This window comes from Desmodus rotundus, chromosome 9 (genome assembly GCF_022682495.2).
Source record: "Desmodus rotundus isolate HL8 chromosome 9, HLdesRot8A.1, whole genome shotgun sequence".
Taxonomy (NCBI): domain Eukaryota; kingdom Metazoa; phylum Chordata; class Mammalia; order Chiroptera; family Phyllostomidae; genus Desmodus; species Desmodus rotundus.
In genome coordinates, this window is record NC_071395.1 from 47,400,569 (window position 1) to 47,414,386 (window position 13,818).

The 13,818-nt window shown below is 48.3% G+C and overlaps 1 long non-coding RNA gene across 1 annotated transcript; it reads right to left on the bottom strand.

Moving 5' to 3' along the window:
- Positions 1–7,063: 7,063 nt before the first annotated feature.
- Positions 7,064–12,635, bottom strand: LOC128779183 (uncharacterized). Its single transcript, XR_008425072.1, has 2 exons — positions 11,977–12,635; positions 7,064–8,682 (listed from the first exon to the last, which is right to left on the bottom strand). It is a non-coding gene; the product is annotated as an uncharacterized lncRNA (long non-coding RNA).
- Between the last annotated feature and the right edge of the window lie 1,183 nt (positions 12,636–13,818).

Consider the following 13,818-nt stretch of genomic DNA (forward strand, 5'->3'; position numbering starts at 1 on the left):
GCACGAGTGCACACACAGCCACACATATACTTACACTCAGTCACTCACTCATACACACTACGCTAATGGAGGCCAGGCCCTGTCGTCTCTGAACCTTCCAGCAATGAGAGCCTCAGACATGCCACTCAGCAGAGGAAGAAGGCTCCACAGCCACAAGTGACAGGCCCAGGCCCAGGTGTGTCTTAAGAATCACACACACAGGTGCAGTGAGTCCCAAGGCCACTCAGGCCCCCTCCTCCCTCGTTCACCCACCATCAAGACCCTTAGTGGGAACTCAAAGCCCGTGTGCACTGGGAGAGGAGACATTTGTCATTGTAGGGGTTCGCTGCATAATGGAGAAAAGAAATGTGCCTTAGCTGGTGGAAAAGTGGGGTCAAAGGAAGAGTTTTTAAGACTGAGTAAATAACAGCACAAGTTTACTCCAGGAGGCATGATCCAACAGAGTTCAGGATACGCGGTCCATATACAAAATTAATTCTGTTCTTCCTGTATTCCGGGGGCCAGCCAGCTATGGTCTATGAACCCAGTCTGGCCTGTTTTAAACTAATAATTGTTTTCTGTTTGTAAAGGATTGTGTTGGGTTGGCCAAAAAGTCTGTTATGTTTCTTCTGTACAGTGGTTCTAGTAGCACTTAGTTGCCTTTAACTTCATTCGAAACAATTTTGTTAGATTGTGTTGTGACAGCTGTCGTATCAGCATCATTTTTTTAAAAAACATGAAAACTGGTGAATTTTTGTGCAGCCCTTTTAATATTGAATATGGAAGGAAACATGCAACATTTTTGGCATATTATGCTTTATTATTTCAAGAAAGGTAAAAACAACTGAAACACAAAAAAAGACGTGTGCAGTGTATGGAGAAGGTGCTGTGACTGATCGAACGTGTCAAAAGTGGTTCATGAAGTTTCACGGTACTATTGACATTTTGACCAAATAAGTCTTTGCTGTGGGGCTGCGTTTTGCATTGGAAGATGTTTGGCAGCTTCTGGCCTCTGCCCACTAGACACCAATAGTGGGAGATAGAGGACATCCTCTGAATATCCAAATTAATTAAGTTACTGGTGAAAATGAAAAACGTGTCTTTTATGGAAAAAGTGAAACAGACTTTGTGGCCAACACAATAAAAGGACGAGGGGGAAGGGGAGAAGGGGAACCTGACAGGCCGCGCAGGGCCTCAGATACTTGCCACATGAGGCTTCCTAGGAAAAAGCACACCAGGGTTCCCACCAGGACCAGCCGTGGGAATCGAGGCAGGTCTCTCTACCTCTGTGTGTCTCAGTTTTCTCACCCAGAACTAGGGGTAATGACGAAACGGTTATGAAAGTCAGATGGGCCGAAATGAACATAGTGCTGTAGCGACGTCCGCCGACACGCAGCCCGTTCCAAGCCTGTGTTTGCCATTATTTTTCTTATTTGATGACAGAACAAAGATATGAGCTTGGAACGGACTTGACCTGGAAACTGGAGTCTTTGTTCTTAACACAATGGCCTCTCGCTTCTCACAGGCCTTATATATTCAGTCCTACTATGTGCCAGGCGTGGCACTATGCATTTTTCCTTTAAAAAATATAATTTATAATTAAATATATTAGTAATCATTATTTAAAGTGCGGTGCAGCTTTCTATAAGAAAAGGAATCAAGTAGTAAGTGTAGACAGTTAAAAGAAAAAAGTTGCTCCTTTTTCTCCCCCTCCCATTCCAGGGACTGGAAGTACTTTTCCAGATTTTTCTGTGCCTAGACATACATCGACGAATGCCCACATAACTGGGTTTTTTTGGAATTTTCATCCCTTTGGGGAATGTATGGTCCAGTTCTGGCAGCCACCTCAGAGTTAAATAAAGAGGGTTTGAGAAGGGGCCATTTACAGAGCTGCAGCATCTAGAGGCTGGCATCAGCTGGGGGCTGCCACCACTCCCTGACTGATGGGACCAGGGGGCAAGCTGTTCCTGGAATCCATAGGGAGTAGCTGAAGCTGAAGGTGGAGGTAGCCTTTGGCAGAGGACAAATGTCATTCCCCTAATCCCCTCTGATTGCCTGCAGTGGCCTCCCACTGACCAAACACTATCTGACTGACTCAGAGGAGCTGCAGGAAGGTGGCCAAAGACACCTGATGCAGCCCGTCAGCTCAGCCCGGGTCAATGTCAGCTGCACGTGCGCCCGATGGGCATACACTCAGCTCCTCTACACCTGGGAGGGCCCCTTGCAAGCTGACTAAGCAGGTTCCCATACAGGGAGCAAAATGTTGTTTCTCCTGCAGTCTCCTCTGCTCCTTTTGAACAACATCCTTGGGGTCCCCCCTGTTGGTTTTTGGATGAGAAGCACCCCTTCCCTCTGCATGAGGATGGTCTCTGTTGAGCCTCTTGAGGAACCCCCCCTTCTGAGTGGTGGGTGTGGTCAGGCTACTTTTCACCCCAAAAATCCCACCCAGAGGAAGTTGATGCCAATGAGGGTGGGTTCTCAGGACTTGGCTGAAGTTCTCCTTGCACCTTATTTTCCCCCCAACCAGTTCCTTTGATCACCTGGTGCCACTGCCGAGAAGCCAGCAGCCCCAGTGTGCAGAGCTGGCTCTCATTGGACGTGCCTTCAGGGCCACGCCTGCCCAGATTTCATCACCACCCTGGGTCTCTTGCAGATCTGGTTCCCACACTTCCCTGAGCCGCTGACCCAAATTGCCTCACCTGCTCTGCTCATCTGTTTGTCTCAGAATGTCTGAGGAAGGAAGCAAAAATGACACACGTTTTAGGCCATTCAATTGCCACACCTTGTGCTGGGTCTCTACAGTCCTGGAGTGCCTGTGGGCTGGTGGGGGATGTTTATTCACTGTTCACTCCTCCATGTCATTCAGGTGTGTTTGAAAAGGCCGCCTCTTCTGAGAGGCCCTCCTAGATTGTCCCATCCAGAACAGTCCCCCCTTTGTCACTTTCTACTACATCTCAGTTTGTCCATTATCTTTATTGCCACCCCCACCCCCCCATCTGACTTGGTCTTACTTCCTGTTGGCTTCCCCATTAGACATGAGCACTGCAATCCAGAAGCCTTATCTGCCTTCTTCTTCCCAGGTCTCAGGTCCGAGCACTGGGTCTGGTACAGAGTAAGTGCCCAAGCACAGTTTGTTGCTGAGGCATGAACAACCTGGGATATATACATCCACGTCTTCATTTTACCAAGAAGGACATGAGTCTCAGAGAGGACAAGCAATTTTCCCAAGGTCACATAACAAGTGGCAGAGCTGGGATTTGAACTTGGTTTGCAGAATCTGGAACTTGTTCCTATTGACATAAGAAATGTTCAAACCTGTGAAGAATTTTATTTGTTTGTTTGTTTATTTGAGCCAAACAGTTGACAATTGTTGGGAGCAAACTCTCAATGGACTGAGAAAATGCTCTGGAGAATGGCAGCTTTGCAGCTTTTGTCATGCGTTACAATCAAAGGCCGAGGTGTAAGGAGGGATACAGGAAATCCACTGGCGGTAGATTAAGGGGGTGGGAGGAAGCAAAACCCGGAAAACTCTGGGACTGGATAAGAAGTAAAATAGAGAGGTACACACGCTTTATACATTGGTGGGCAGAGGATAGTTAGTAATTAACATTTACAGCACATGAGACGGCACTCGGGGAGCGAGATGACGATAAGGGGCTCTGTGGTCTCCTGCTCTGGTGCGGTCGCTGTGCCCTGAGGGGTCTGGCAAAGGAGATTGCTCTGACTTCCCAAAGGTGAGTCATTGTAGATGCAAGAGGACAATAGACCGGCTCACTCAAGGTAAAGTTTGACCTTTGACAAGGAAGCTACAGGCCTAGGATGTGCCTGCAAACCATGAAGCCCCGATATTGGCTGGGGGACGTTTCCTAAGCCAGGCTTGTGTGATTTGGAAGCTGAGACCTTCACCTTCTAGGGATGCTGCAGCTTCCTCAGGCCCTGAGTCAAGTCCCCACCCGAGGCATCCTTTCTCCTATCACTTGACCCAGGAATGGGGTGTGGGGAGCCCTGGACGAGTAGACGCTGGCCTCATGATGGCTGCGGAGCCCTGCTGAAGTTCGAGTCCTTGGTCATGGCTACTGAAAGTTCAACCCCGCTTATAGCTGCCATTTGGGGTCAGATTCTGCTGCGTACCTTGGCCTTCCCGAGGATTCACTGCATGACTCATGGGTTAGTGCTCTCAGCTCCAGTGTCAGAGGAACAGAGCCAACTGGCTTTTGGTGCAGCCTGAGTGTCCCATTCCAAGCCTGTCCCTGGATGCCCTCCCTCTCTATTCTGGTCTTTGCTCACCCTGATCCCTGGCCTAAAGTAGGACCCCTCTCGCAGGCACATCACTGATCACTGTCTGATATATATGTCTGATCATTCATTTAATCATTGCCCATCTCTCCACAAGATGTGAGCCCCTGGACAGCACGGGTGATGTCTGCTGTGCTCACTGCTGCATCCCCAGTGCCCAGAATGGTGCCCAGCACATAATAGATGTGCAATAAACACGTGGTTACATAAACAGCCCCAGGAGGTATAGATTCCCCCCGCCCTTATTTTATAACTGAAACAAAAACCACCCTGTGAATCAGAAAGGTGAAGGTGCTCCCTCCCTGCTTCCCTTGCAGAATCTGGACTTGGAGGCTTTAAAGCCACATGTCTTAAAAATTGAACAAGTGTTCACCATGCCCTAGTGGGGATGCAGCTCTCGGTCAGTATTTCTGGGGTAGGGCGCTACATTCTGTACTCCTTGTAAGCTCTCAGCTGAGGACCACCCTTTGTGTAGCTGAGTCTTAGAGCTCATGGTTGCAGAGCTCATTTTCTTCCCCAGGTATTTAATGAACCCCTACTAAATGCCAGGCTTTGCTGTCATATTGACCAAATTTGCTGTGAGGCCGGAGCAAGTTGCTTCACCTCTCTGAATCTCTGCTTCCTTTTCTGTAAAAATGGGCTCATGAGGATGATACTGACGGGCTGTTGGATGGTCACACACCAGCAAGAGCAACAACATCAGCAACAATAGTGATGACTGGCATCCTCTGAGTCCTCCCTCTCAAATGCCTCACAGACATTGTCTGTTTTAATTACTCCCGCCGTCTTGTAGGGGGTGCTGATGAAATGCCCACTGGTTCAGGGCACCCCCCGTGTAAGGCCTGGGGCACATTCTGGCTCCAAGAGCTATGTGACTTTGGACATGTCACTCATATGGAATTCAGCCTCAGTTTCCTCATCTGTAAAATGAAAAAAAAAAAAGGCTAATATATCTAAAGGGCTTAAAACAGATTCAGTGGCTTATGTTGTCAAATGCTCAGTAGATGTGCAGTGAGCTGGACCCTATGAGCACTGGGGGTCCTTTCTCCCATGTGTCCAGGCCTCTGTGTGGTTTATCATACCCTGGCCTTGCCCCTGCCCCTCTTGTGGATGGACCTGCCAGCAGGCGAATTCTGCCCCTGCGGACTGGAGGAGATTCTGGGGGGAGGGTGCACCCCACCTCATTGAGGACTCTGGGGGAAGCCACCTGAATGCCCCAACCGGTGGGAGGGGGAGAAGGACGTTTGGAGTCTCCCCAACATTCTACCAGTGTCAGGGGCCTGTCTTTTCCCTGCTCTTCTGCTCAGCAGCTCCATCAGGACCTCCATCCTTCAAGCCCTCCCTTATCTGAGATCACCCCCAAGGCAATTCTGAGCGGGACCCAGGGATGGCCAGGAGTGGAGCATTAGGACCACTGAGAGGATGTCTCCCCTCTGGAGTCACCATATTGCCTGACATTTACCACTGTAAATGTCCCTGGATTAATAGGGCACAGGCCTTCCTCACAGGGGTGGCGCAGCATGGCAGAGGGAAAGGCTTGGGTTGAGAGTATGACCAACCTGGGTTCCCACCAGCCCTGCAATGTGGGGTACAGTCTTGCCCTCTCTGAGCTTCAGTTTGCTCTTATGTAAGTAGGTGTCTTCCCCCTTGGGATGCTGTCACCTGGGTCTCTCTGTGTGATTCCCCAGGGCGCTGGCCCAGAGAGCAGAGGGCAGGAGGATGCATCACCTTGCAGGCAGAACATCCGGCACATAGTAGGCTTACTTCATGGGGTGTACCTGATGCACAGAAGGAGCATTTTATATGGAGCACCCAGCACATAGTAGGCATGCTTTATATAGTATGTCTGGTACTCAGTAGGCAATTTTTATGTAGAATGTCTGGCACACAGTAGGCTTACTTTATGTAAGTACTTCACACTGTTGTATCCTGTACGCGAGCAGAAAATCAAATGGAGACGTGTGGAGTGCACTTAGATGGTACTTTATTTTTACCTGCGCAGGGGCGAACTCCCAGGGTGCCCGTTAAGGCTGCAAAGGGGAGTCGCGCCGAACGCTCACAGGCTAGCTCTTTTATACGGTGAGAAGCAAGCAAGCAAGTTACAAAAGTGGGAGTTGCGGCTATCTCTGCATAGCTCTGGGGTCAGGAGGAACTATCTGTCTGTCTCCTGTTGATAAGAACCATCTGTCTGTCCCACTTAATTTGTACCCTCAGTTTAAAGATAAGGGTCCAGACCCGAGATGAGTCTGGCACCCAAAGTTTTATGGCCCTCTAATTGGCTGTAACTCAGAATAAGCCCTCTGCAAATCACGTATTGTTTACCTTTACCCTTACTTTGGCCGACAATGTTGTTTCTCTCCCCTATCTATTCTGGTGACCTTCAAGAGGTTTTCTGCTTAGCAATGCTTAAAATTGGCTAGCCCTCTTTCCTAGCTCTCAACATTCCCCCATTTCCTTGTTGGCACTTATGAGTCAAATCCTTGAATCATACTAATGATGGGGCCACAGGTTAAACAGAGGAGTATAATTAATAAAGGCCCACTAATACAGGAAATCAGGGTAGTCAACTATGGGGACATCTTAATAGATTCCTGTGTACTATGTTGGTTCTTCTAGATTTTCTCATTCTTTTAGTCTCTGGGTTAAGACCTTGATACTATCTCTAATTGAATGATTAGCATAAAAGCAACAAGTTTCTCCTAATGCTGCACATAATCCTTCTTTCCTTAAGAACAATACATCTAATCCTCTCCGATTTTGGACAGCTACCTCTGCTAAGGAGTCTACCAGTCTTTCTAAATCAGCTACCTGATCTTGCAGCAGAGATATGTCCTTAGAGAAAGTCTGCGAAAGCTGCCTTAACTCTAAATCTCCCGAATGAGGGCTGCGGCACTGAGTGCGGGGGACCCTAAGATCCTAACAGTGGCTACTATGGGTATAAGAAGGGGAGGTTTTTTTTTCCTAGTCCTAGAGGGGAGAACAAAATCTGGGTTTCCTGCATAGAGATACACTTGGGGAATTATGTACCCAGTTACACGAAATTCTGGATAAGAAATTGGTGGCAAACAAAGATATATTCCTTGGAGGCATATAAACCAAATGCCCTCAGGGGCTTTCAGTAATCCTGGATTCTTTTCGGAGGAGTGGGTCATGTTCCTTGTTGTTAAACAACGATTTCTATAATCGGCTTACCTAAAATGGTGGTGTACCTACATGGCTTAGTATCCAATTCCTAATATTCATGCAGGCTCAGCTTATAGAGCCTAGGGGTTCACTTCCTCCCCAAACCTGAGCACAGGTTCCCTTAGTGCCACCTGGGCTCACTGAACCTGTAAGTGAGCAGCCAGGGGCAACCTGGAAGCAGCATAGTAACTGGGAGCAGCATACTAACTAAACCATTATCTACTATATTCCCCCCTTTTGATGCAAAAAGTCGTTTTCGGCTCCTTTAGCATCACTATAGAGCTGGCCATAGTTCTGGGTATCAGTAAACTGCCTTAGTTTCTGGTACTGATGCTGATAATTCTGAAGGGCCAGCACCTTAGCTACTGCAGTACGAGTGACTGTGGCTTCTAGATTCTGAACTAGGGTCTGTAGGATGCAAGGCCCTAGGCTTAATCCCCAGAAGAATTATGAGTAAGGGGCCTAGGAATGGTACACCTTGAGTTCTGGACCCTATTACAAATCCCTTCCTGGGCCCTCCTCTTGGCGGCACCCTGCTTCAATCCTTCCTTTCAGATATATAACCCCTTTATAATTATATAAAGGACAATGGGCGAAGGTCTCATCTTCTTGTAACTGCTTCCGGCTGGACATGGACGTTGTCCTACCTAACCTTGGGTCAGGGGTGCCCTGAAAGGGGGTGCAGCACGGAGGTAGTCCTTTCCTGTAAGGGGAAGGACCTTATTTAATCCAAGTCAGTTGGCTGTCACTGCGAAGTTGCAAGCTCGGTGTCCAAAGGCTGGCATTACTGGACAGTTGGCATCCTCGTCATATTCTGGAGGTGACAGATTTGGCAAGAGAGTTGGAAGGCACAATTAAATCATAATTACCGAATCAGAAAGGCAGGCACCTAGGTAAAGAATGGCTTATCTGGAGGAAGGTGTATGAGACATGCTACACCTGTCCAAAACCCTGTGGCTCACTACACTTCACTCGGGCTGAGGGGAATATATCAGGATTTCTCTCCTTTCAGATCTCTGGGCCCTTTCTGTCTTGGCTATTAGGACAGAAAAGGGAAGATAAGCTCTGAAGTGAAGCCCACAGATCTCTCAAACCCTTTACCAACCCAACTACCTAGTTTAACCAAACTAGTTGAGTCTCAGGGGTAGATGATGAAGATGGGATCCTTAAGTGAGGCCTATATTGCAACCATTCTCTCAGGTAATGAGGCCATAGTCCCACGCCCTATGAAAACAGAAGGAGGAACACGCAGGTTAATTTACACAACCACTCCCAAGCCAGTCTCTATGCTGGTGAGACTGTCTTTTGGGAAGACATTCAGTTGCAAGGCCCTTGCTGCGATGACATACAGCAATGGCAATTTGACAGGCCCTTCGTACCTGTAAATTGAACATCTTCGGTAATATTACAAACCCAGTTTCAACTTTCAAATGAAAGCAAACTTTCAAGACAGCTGCATGATTCCTATATCCAATACTGAGCATTGTGATTTTCCTTAGACCATGATTTTTCTCCTTAAGATCACCCTCATCGTTATTAAAGAGACTACTTTGAGTCCAACTTTTAATTCTGCCTGTCTGTTTGCATAAACACACCAAGAGCAGCCTGGATCGCCTATGATCTTTAAGTTTGCTTCGCTGGAACTCAGGGAACCTTTAGACTGACTTTTAGTCCGCCCCTCAGGGCACAGAAGCAGAGCCACACATCTGCCACCTGGCTTCGCCTGTACCAGTTGTTTCACTTAAATCCTTGAGGCTTTCGTTGTGCCTACAGGTTCCTTTTTATCCATCTTTCAGGAAAGCAACCTTCGCTCCTTCCCTGGAAAGACTGCCACGAACCACACAATCAACCAAGGTACCAAACTTCTTCCTGTGGGCTTTTGCTAGCTTCTCAAGTCAATCCCAGTTCCTCGGGGCTTCCTGGTGACAACCAGAACCCAGACATGCCTCCTTCAGGCGTGACATTCCAGTCAAAGCATCGGTTAACAAATTATTAATGACTGGTCTTAATGGATTTATGCAGAGAAACCTTATGTCATTACTCACTCCTTCAGAATGCCAAATTCTGGAGGGATCAGGTAGGGAGAAAAATACCAAGTGCGAAGGAAAATCCTTTTCCTTCTGATATCTACTAAGATTGCATCTCTATGCCTTATACCTTCTATTACTGGCCCCACACACTTTCTTTCCAAAACTTTCACAAACTTTTATAACCTTTTACACACCTTTTTACAAACCCTCTTCTATCTTTACAGCTTCCCATAGACCTTCTGCAACATCCACTAACCTTCTGTATCCTTTCATACATCTTCATTTACATATCTTGCACTTTCCCTTGTTCACTTTCCTACAGAGTGTGAAGTTTTAACTATCCCTGGAATCCTCAATTTTCTTTTCAGAGCAGATACAGAACAAAATCTAAAACACAGACGGAGTTCTATAAGAACAGCACACAGGTAGAGGCATCCTCTTGCACCGGTGCGTCTACTGGAGCCTCCGCAGAGACATGCCATTCAGGTCCGGTCTCTTGGCAGAGACATGCTCCTTTGCCTCAGGCTGAAACACACATCAGGCCCAAATGACCCTTCCTGGGTCCTGAGTGGCAAAGGCATTCTCTCCAACCAGTTACAGGCGACCTTCACTAGGTCTTCAGGTGACCCTAACTAGGTCTTCAGATACAGGGGGTTTCTGATTAGAAACGGAAGCAAAATGAAACTACATTACCATAAAACCAGAAAACAAGTAGTTGAGGTTTCCTTTCCTCCAGGTTTAAAACTTTCACAACCTTTCTACATATTTTTGCCCATCCAGATTTAACTACAGTCTACCTTTAATCCCTGCTCCTTTCCCACCCTGGGAAGGACTGTACTTAAACTCAGCACTTAAACTCAGTACGTGGCAGCCAAAAGTCCCTACCAGTACAGGCATCTTCTACTCAAAGTCCCTAGATATGCAGAGATATCCTGCAGCTTTCTTAAGATTAGACCTTGCAAACGCCCCATCAACTCCACCCTCTGGGCTGAAGTTCCTTTTGGCAGGGCTTGCTGCCAAAGGACTTCAGTTTCCGTGGTTACCGCAGCCCCCGTGTACCGCTGCCCTTCCCTAAGGAAACTACTGCTATCCGAGAACAGAGCGAGCTCTGGTTTTTTGTATGCCTCATCCCGCAAGTCTGGGCGCATGCCTGTGACCTGCTCTAATATTTCATGGCAGCTATGCATGATGGTTGGATCAGGGGCTGGAAGCAGGGTGGCTGGATTCAAGGCGGCACTTTTCAGGAACTGGACTGATGGGGAATTCAGCAACTGCACCTGGTACTGAGTTAGCCGTGCATTAGACAACCAGCGATCAGGAGAGGATTTCAAAATTCTCTCTATATGATGCTCCCCAATTATCTGCAAATTCTGTCCAAGGGTGAGCTTGCTGGCCTCCTTCACTAGCATGGCTGTGGCAACTAGAGCTCAAGTAAGCAGGCTGGCCACCCTGAGGCTACTGGGTCCAATCTCTTGGACAAATAGGCCACGGGCCTTCCCCAGGGTCCTAAAGCCTGGCTCAGCACTCTCTTTGCAATGCCTCCGTTTTCTGCCACAAACGGCTGGAATGGCTTTCCTAAATTTGGCAGGTGCAGATACCAAAGCTGCCTTAAGCGCCTCAAAGGCTTGGTTCTCTTTTTCAGTTCAAGTTATATTTCCCTCTTTTCCCCTCGTAAGTTCATGGAGAGGCTTGGCCAATTCTGCAAACCCTAGAATCCAGAGGCGGCACTATCCTATTGCTCCTAAGAACTACCGCACCTGCCTGCAGTAATCTTTCTAGGAAAGCAGCGGGAGATTCCTCCCTCCCCTTCTCCCAACACAATCTTTGCAACCTCCCTATAAATTCTTTCCCTTTCTTCTGAGGTAAATAGAGTCTGACAATCATCCCAGGTTGGCTGGTGAGTCCTAAATATAGTTTCTAGTAGGGAAATTAATCCCTGCAGTTTCTCAGAAAATGGGGGATTCTGGTGTTTCTAATTATACAGATCACTAGTGGAGAAAGGAACATATATCAACCGAGGGGGTGCTCCAGCAGGGGCACCCGGTCCGGGCGGTGCCTCACGGAGTGGCAGAAGTGCCGGAGGTGCTGGGAATACTAGAGCCTCCTCCCCTTCTCTAGTTCCCCCTCGGGTGTGAGGAGGGCTCGAGAGTGTCCCTCCCTCCTCCGGCTGGGTAGAATGCGGCACTTCCCTCCTAGGGTAGGGAGGGAGCGCATTCAAGGGGTCTAACATGTCCTCCCCAGGTCCTGGTAGTGGTGGGGGTAGAGTTTAGGCACCCTCCGCCCTCTAGGCGCGGAGGGCTCCGGGAATTTCTTTTTGTTTTCCTCTTCCCGCGGCTAACAGAACCGTTCTTCCGCGGGAAGCACTCCTTCTTAGACATTTCTGAATATAGCCTGGCTTGTCTGGGGCTATATCTACCCACACATTGATGTAAACTATCTGATCGGGGTGTGGGGCTCTATAAACTGTGGCCCGAACTGCAAACAATACCGGGAGGTCGAAAGTCCCCTCTGCAGGCCATCCGACACCAAAAGTCAGCCACTCTAGCTGGCAAAGAGTCCGCAGGAACTCCGGATCGAGCTGCACGCTCACGTAGCCGCGTGCACGACGCTGGAAATCAGAAAAGTTATTCAAGATGCAATCAAGCGGGGAGTTCGGGGGTGGACTCCCGCTGGCCCATTTTCACAAGGGTTAGTTTCACGTAACTGAGACAAGCACAATATCGAGACAAACAGCTAACGAGGTCGGAGGATATTCGCCTCGCCCGCCTGGCCTCTCCTCTCGCGAGGACTTAGGTCTGTCTTAGCTAAGGCTGCCCGCGTAGAATTCGGGTTAAACTCCCAGCCGTTATGCCGTATGACAGACTAAGGAACCGCAGGTTGGGGCCCACGCACGCTCCGTAGGCTGATGCCGGTGGAGCCACAGACACAATCACACTCTCATTCTCACTACATTAATAACATACCTCCGACAACATAACACAGACAAACACGACAAGGCCGCGCGGCACAGAGACAAAACCTATATTCGGAAGTGGCGTCCCACTATTCTCCGAACCCCTGGGTAGGGTACCGGCAGCGTCCTGCCTACTACCTCAGGGCAAAGCCTCCGGAGGACTGAAACCAAAACCGAAACAGGATCCTGACAAATTACTTACTGAGTTCGAACTGTCCACCCAGTCTCCGAAAGCAAAACTCCCAAAAGGGAGATCCCGCTGGGGCCTCCAAATGTTGTATCCCGTACGCGAGCAGAAAATCAAATGGAGACGTGTGGAGTGCACTTAGATGGTACTTTATTTTTACCTGCGCAGGGGCGAACTCCCAGGGTGCCCGTTAAGGCTGCAAAGGGGAGTCGCGCCGAACGCTCACAGGCTAGCTCTTTTATACGGTGAGAAGCAAGCAAGCAAGTTACAAAAGTGGGAGTTGCGGCTATCTCTGCATAGCTCTGGGGTCAGGAGGAACTATCTGTCTGTCTCCTGTTGATAAGAACCATCTGTCTGTCCCACTTAATTTGTACCCTCAGTTTAAAGATAAGGGTCCAGACCCGAGATGAGTCTGGCACCCAAAGTTTTATGGCCCTCTAATTGGCTGTAACTCAGAATAAGCCCTCTGCAAATCACGTATTGTTTACCTTTACCCTTACTTTGGCCGACAATGTTGTTTCTCTCCCCTATCTATTCTGGTGACCTTCAAGAGGTTTTCTGCTTAGCAATGCTTAAAATTGGCTAGCCCTCTTTCCTAGCTCTCAACACACACAGAGTAGGTTTACTTTATGTAGAGCACCTGACACATAATAGGTGTGCTTTATTTAGAGTACCCGGCACACGATAGGCATGCTTTACATGCACTACCTTGCATGCAGTAGGTGTGCTTTATATGGAGCTCCTGGTACTTCCTAGGCATGCCTTATGGAGGATACCCAGCATCCAGGAGACATGCTTTATGTACAACACCTCACATACAGTAGGCAGTATTTATTAGAGTACTTGACACACAGCAGATGCACTTTATATAGCACACCCGGCACATAGTAGGTACACTTTATGTATGCAGCTGATACAGAGTAGGCATGCTTTTTGAATTACCCAGTACACAGTAGGCACAGTCTGTGAAGAGCCGTGGCACACAGATGTGCTTTATACAGTGCACCTGGCACACAGTAGGCATGTTTGATATAGTGTGCCCAGCACATAGTAGGCACGCTGTACATACAGTCATCTGTGCGGAGCAGGTCTACTTTATGTGGTATACTGGTACACAGCAGCACAAGTACTGGCTGCCAGCTCTTTCCCTTCACTTCATCTTTTTGGAGGGGCTCCTGATCCTTCTTTCC